Consider the following 7,447-nt stretch of genomic DNA (forward strand, 5'->3'; position numbering starts at 1 on the left):
CAATTCATGATTTTATATCTTTCCTCAGTCTTGTATTTATTTTCTAACCTGAAGAGTTTTGGTATATTTGATTTTTTTTTCATGTTACTATTTTTTTTGAGACTACTATATGCTTTTGGAGAAGAGGAGACCAGGAGTTACACCCAGTACTCAAGACACAGCACAGTAAATATAATGGGTTTCATGTCATTATCCAGTTCTTTCCTTACAATTCCTGTCACTCATTTGTTTTGCCTTGCTAGGGAAGTGAGAAAGCAGATAAACTAAGCATTGTTGCAAGTTTCTCTGTTGAATATTGAACATTGTTTTCAGAATGTTAACTATGTAAATCCCAGGCTCCATTTTTTGATTGTTAATATCTAAATCTCCTAGATAATTTTATAGATAAGATTAAGATTTTTTCTGTGTTTACATTACAGTTATCTACAGTAAATTTCACCTGCCTTTGAACTCAGGATTGAGAGACTGTAAGCAGATTCCCTCAGCCAGTTCTGTCTTCACTACCCTCAGTAACTTTGTATTAACCACATACTTCACTACCTTACTATTTATTTGTTTTCAGATCATTTATCATGAATTAATGAGCTTTTATTTCAGTGATATGTGTGTGCAAAAATACCTTGAATAAATGTATACAGAATTTATTCCAAAATACAATGGGGATATTGTTGGTCTCTAGCAGTATACCTGTTGCCCAACAATACTCTTCATAATATATTGCAGGCCCCTGTCCTGAGGAGTTTCCAATCTAACAATGAAAAACTTCAGTGTAAAGAAAACTTGGTTTCAGTAGTTGTGCATCTATCACACATAAAAAGAGCATAAACTAAATTGCTCCTCCTGACAGAATAATTTTTAGAATAAAGAAATAATTTTTCATTGGCTATTTCTTAAACAAATACAGAAAAATGCATTGTTTCATTTAAATTTCAAGGAAGAAATTAATTTCAGGGGAATGGAATTTTTTTTGTCATCTTCCAGTGTAACTACCAAAAGGAGACAGGTAGCTCAGTGATTTGGGTTGATTCTTAAGATCCTGTATGATAGAATGCCTGCACTTATGTAACAGTGGATATTGATACTATGGCCTTGACATACAAACCAATGTCTTCAGTTGCTATTTGGTAACTTTCTAAATGAAAACTGGTAAAAATACTGAGTTATTGTTTTCATTGTCTGTTCTCTGTTCTAAAGGAGAATAACTAGAAAGAACAGAGAATACAACCACAACTCTTTTCACTCAAGAGTAATCTTGGCATCTTCTTTGGCCTGTGTCTCTCTTTTCATCCACACATTCAGAACATGTCTAAATCTTACCACATTCACTTGAAAATTTCTGAATTTTAATAACTCCATCCTGGTTTTACTGCCCAATTTTATTTATTTATTTTCAATGCGCTGGCTATTGCATGCTGTGTAACTTTGGTATGCACAGGCATCGACTCTTAAAAATTGCTGTCATTTTTCACCTCCAAGTACCTTTGTTGTCTCCTGTTTTTCAGGCACATCAAATACAAACACTTGATTATTTCTTCCTTACAGTTTTTTGTATTGCTACCATTCCAATCAGTTTCTTACCACGTAGACAACTTTTGCATCTGTTTACTCATTTTGGACATAGGTGCCCAGCTCTTTACTTCACAAAAGTTTTTTGTGCTTTCTCTTGTATCAGCAGAGAAGGGTTAATTAGGAAGTTCTCTTGAAAGTTTCTCTTCAAGCATTCCATACTGTCTTTACCAAATTAATAATTATTAGATCTATTTATTTTTATAGGTAATCATGCCCTGACTGTAGTCCCTGCCCTTTTTATGTGGGAAAAGAGAATATCAATTTGGTGCCGAACTTGGAAACTTTCACAGGGTAAGATTCCAGGAAATAATGAGTTATATCAGTGCTTTCTAGAGTCTCCTTTTTGGCATTCTCATCATAATCTGGGCTCATCTGTGTAGAAACTCTTGTGTATCACTGAAGAATGGGTAAGTTGATGCCTTGTTCAGGGAACAGTATTCTACTACTTGATTGGTGAAATGTAGAGCATGGGAAAACAAAATGTGGGAAGAGAGGACTTACCTTTTGTGGGAGCTCTGAGTTAGTAAGTTACTGCTTTTGCTGCTCTTCTTTCATTCATATCCATTAGGAATTTGACAGCCAAATACCATGTTTTAATTATTTTTCCTTTAATATTACAATTTGAGAAATTAATCGGCCAATAAATATAAAGACAGTTAAAATTACACAGGCAGCAATTGTCTGTGTGTACCTCAACTTTGTTATCAGTTTTACATCAGATGCTTGAGTAAATTAAGAAATGGCATTATTGCAACATAATCAGTTAGCAAAACACCCCCAACCAAATAACAAACGAAATATATTATGCATCCAGAAAACCCATACAAGGGTGGTTCACTTAGGGAAACCAAAAGTCTTAACTAAACTTCAGTGAATGTTTGGAGAAACACTAGCATTATACCTTATCTTTCTGAGTTTGTATTGTGGCAAGCACTGTGGTTGCTCTGTAGAAACACGTGCTGCAGCCAGCAACTGGAGCTGTTTGGATCGTCCTGTGTTTCTCTGTGTGTAATGTGCTCTCCTTTAAACGTAGGCTATGATATCAACTGCTAAGGTGTTTGTATGTCTGCAGTGCTAAAGGCCTAGAGAAACCTGTGGTGCTTTGCAGGCAACCAGACATAACAGGAACAAGCGACTGAAGGATATACCAAGATGCAGTTACTGAGGGAATTAAAAATGTACGGGTGAAAGAGGCTTCTCATGCAAAGGTATTCCCTTTGCAAAATGTCACGACACTTGCAACAGCGTGTTGTTAATCTATTTGTCACGTCTAAGGCTGGGAAAGAGAGATCCAGTTGTGTTCCACATTAAGTGAAGTTAAGTCACAACATTTTAATCATTATTTGGCAGCAAAGATCAAGTTACTAAAAATTACATCTTCTGGTTCAATTTGTCAAAATTGGGCTGGCTGATGGCAAAGAAAACTGAAAAGGAGTAAGGAAAAATAAGTTGTTTCTTATATGATAAGGTATTTCAGTGGATGTAGTGCTTGTCAGTTTAAAAAGTGTGGGTGGTAGCACTGGAAAGACAAAAGCTGCTACAGCAGGGCACTGTTAGATGAGATTTCCCACTTCTGGTGCAGGAAGGTATCACTATGATTATTTTTGACAAACTACCAGCAAGTAGCAGAAATATTTTATCAAGCTACTGAAACACTAACTCTTAGACCCTACAAGGACACAAATGTTTTCCGCTGCCCATATTTTTGTTAAGGAGAGAAGCAGCAGCATGCTGGCTGGCTTCTGGTATTCTATCCAATGCTTCTACTATTATAATTTTAAAACTAAACGATCAGCCTCCTCATCTGGACAAACTTGGACTCTTTGTCAATGGACCATGTACATCTCCAGATAAGTATGTAATGATGTGGAGCTCTACAGCTGAAATGTTTTGATCAGTTTAAGGTGAAACTGTCAACCATGATTTTTAATGTTTACAAATAGACTCTATTGATGTGGATGTGTTTTCAATAGATATATGACTTTCTTCATATGTAGCATCTCTACAAAAAGTTTATTTTATGCTGAGTCATGTTTTGTCATAAAATCTACACCTTCAGTGAAATAGCATTAAACTTCAGAATGCATACTGATATTTCAATTGCAATTCAGTCTTTGACTTGCTAATTGAAATTTCTGTCTTGAATTGAAATAGGGGCATTTTATGGACTCTGTTTATTAATAGAGCTAAGGATTAAATCTAACTAGGTTAAATCCAACCATGGTTTGGTTTTTCAGAGCAGTCTGACTTAATGCATGAACATCTAATGCATAAATATATTCTGAAAAAAAGATCAAAATCAGTCCAAGTCAAGTCATTTATTGGGAAGAGGAGGGGAGAGAAAAATTATCTGAATGATTCAGTCAGCTTTTTTCATTTCCAGGTCTTTCAAATACTCATTTTATTGACCCTAAATCATTAAGACAGGTCCTTGTTAATTAACATTCATCTAAATTCTGTTAAATTGCTAAAATTGCATTATATTGTCAGCAGGCATAAAATAACCCAGTAAAGAAATTGTGCTGTTATACCTTTTCAGGGTCTGGCCTATTTCAGCACATGCTTGAGTATAATCTCAAGTGTTTTGTTTGGCTGCATTAATCTATTCAGTTCTGCATTTGAAGGTCTTATAGACCTTAATGCATTTCAAAATTCATCATACTTAATGCTTTCTTGTGTTAAGTTTGGGAAAACCTTGGACTTTGAAGAAAATAGAATAAACATTGTCAGTAATTGTTTTGTTCATAGTTAAATAAAACTGAAAACTTTGACTTCAAGTATCAGGCTGCAGATGTCTGAATAATAGTGGAAATATGTACAATACCTTACCTCTTGAATAAAAAAAAAAACCTGGACTCTTAAGCCTTCATGTCTTCTGTAATTTTTGGAGACTAATTTTGTTTTATCATTCAAAGTAACAATGGTCTAATAACACAGTCTGCGTAAGCACATCTCCAGAACAAAACACCTAATTCTCTCACTCCAAAGAAAGACAAACGTACCATAATCCTGTAATTGTGACCTAGTATCTATTTCTGCTGGAGATTCAACATGAGATTAAAAAACCAGCAAAATTATGCAATTAAGTTAGTTAGCTCATTAATGTGGAAGTATTTTGTCATTCTAACCACAGAAGGAATTCATCCAAATAAAAAAGCAGACAGAAATAAATTGTGGTATGAGACAGAAATTGTCTGGTTTTTATGTCTGTTCTCTATAACCTAAGCACAGAACCAACATTTCTCAGGTTAATTTTATTTTTATTACTTGCTAAGGCCAAGTTGTTTATCGTATATCACCTAAGCCTTCTCTGTTTTTTCTGGAAGCCAATATGCAGTGAAAGTGTTCCAGTTTCAAACAACTTGCCTCAATAATCTCCCATTTAACTCCCCTTTTGTAGCTTAAAGTTACTTTTGTTCCTCATATAGTTCAATAGGACCGTTTAGTATTTGTAATCAATACTGTGTACAATTACAATGACTTATCAGTCTGTTCTCAGCATCTTAGCCAAAGCTCCTGTTTGCCACTCATTCATGAAGCTGCATCAGGAGAAGCTTAGGATGGACCTTAGGAAAGGTTTTTCACCCAGAGGGTGGTTGGTCACTGGGACCCAGAGGGAAGTGGTCACAGCACCAAGCCTGACAGTTCAAGAAGCATTTGGACAACACTCTCAGACACGTGTTGTAACTCTTGTGGCTGCCCTGTGCAGGGCCAGGAGTTGGACTTCGATGATCCTTGTGGGTCCCTTCCAACTCAGGATATTCTATAATTCTACGTATCATACTTTTTTTGAAAGCAGTGCCCATTAAGACAACTCAGAGCCTGAATTTACCACATGTGAAGCTGCACACCAACTGAAGTGAAATATTTTTGTAATTCTGATGGATTTCCTGCTTTTGTCTCCTCTGTGTAGTACAATAATACATCAGGATTGTTTACAAACATTGAGGAATTGTATTTAGTTGTCAAACTAATGCAGATAAAGCACACAGTGGTGTCACAAGGTCAAGTAAGAGGTAAGTGACTTACCATTTACCTCAGCTATTTCTGGGCTCAAAACTAGCACTTGTTACCCTGAGGCATGATGTTACAGGAAGGAAGAAGAACAGTTAGATGTGAAAATGTGTCTAAATATTTTCAAGATGTGTATTTTTGTCAGGTGATATTCTTTATAAGTAAGAATAAATAGGATATTTTAGAAAATACTGCTAACCTCTTTGGGGTTAACCAAGCAGCAAAGACTAATCCATCATAAAGAGGCCCTCTCCTCTATTGTTAACAACATGTCTGAATTGACTACCTAAGTAAAAATGAGGGTGCGCTACAGAAATTTTACTAATTCCGAATCTAGATAATGCAAGTGTATTAACTTCAGTTGATTACCTATTATGTGGTTATTTGCAGCTAAAATGTGCCCAGCATACTGGTGTGCAAAGTAATGATGTAGAAACAATAGCCATTTGCACCTGTTGGATCTTTCATGCAATAGCAAAACCAACACATTTAGAAGGGTTCTTCTGTTGCTCCGGAGCTTTTGTATTTGAATTAACAAAGCCCTTAGAGGAAAGGGCCTTGAGAGGGAGCAAACTGGACACAGCCACAGGTTTTAACAGAGCTGACTAGGGAAACCCAGAAGTTGACATTATGATATCTTTGCATTTATGCTCAATTAATAAGAACTAACTAGAAATGACTGATGCTCAGTATCACAAACTCAAACACTGTATCAGCAGAGAATTGCATTTCAGTTTACATCATTACAGAGTTATTATTTGTCATGTATTTACAATATAATTTCTACCATTCCATAATGTTTCCTGTTGTGATTGTTTAAGTTGTGGGTGACCTAATTGCTCTCTACAACTACCTGAAAGGTTCAGGTCAGCCTCTTCTACCAGGCAACCAGTGACAGGATGATAGAACATAGCCTCAAGCTGTGCCAGGGGAGGTTCAGGTGGGACATCGGGAAGAATTTCTTCACAGAAGGGCTGATTAGACATTGGAACGAGCTGCCCAGGGAGGTGGTGGAGTCACCATACCCAGAGGTATTCAAGAAATGTCTGGATGTGGCACTTAGTGCCATGGTCTAGTTGACAGGATGGTGATTCGTCAAATATTAGACTTGATGATCTCAGAGGTCTTTTCCAACCTAAATTAATCTGTGATTATGTAAGAATTTATGGACATGGAAAAAATCTCAAGGGTTTTTTGTGACCTGAAAATTTATCTAGTTCAACCTTGATGGAATTTTGATTACATTTGGTAAAAATATCAATCTTGAGTTTTGTGAAACACATGTATCTTGTTTTCTTGTAACTATTAGCATAACACTGACCATGAACTGAGTTACAGAGGTTTTTATGTAGTTAACATTCAATTTTTTTTCCAGAGCCATAGATATTGCATAATAAATTTCACTGATATATTATTCACTAGCACTCACCTACAACAATCTGCAGTGCTGTTTGCTTCATTATTTTTATTACTGTATTAAAAAAGCCATCTTTACTAGAATTAGCAGGTTTATTAAATGTGACTTATATTATGCCAATATATTGCTAGAGAAAAAAGCATAGTCAACAAACAGTACAATTAGTAAATGAAGTGAACATATACCTGTATTACCCTTTATTATTGTTTACTTACTTCCTGTCTGGTAAGACTTGCTGGTTTTTAATCTCTTTCTCTGTGATTGCTGCTAATTACAAAGACTCTAAAGTTCGTAATAATTACTGCTTAGTACTCAGGTGTGCTTGGTAATGACTTGAAAGTTTGTGATTCCTGGCCATTTTGGTATTTAGTACTTAATTATTGTAAGGCTTGTTGCAATGTAGTAGTTTCCTAAATGTAAGTCTCCTGGATGCATGCAGCCTGTGGG

Source organism: Pithys albifrons, chromosome 6 (genome assembly GCF_047495875.1).
Source record: "Pithys albifrons albifrons isolate INPA30051 chromosome 6, PitAlb_v1, whole genome shotgun sequence".
Classification (NCBI taxonomy): domain Eukaryota; kingdom Metazoa; phylum Chordata; class Aves; order Passeriformes; family Thamnophilidae; genus Pithys; species Pithys albifrons.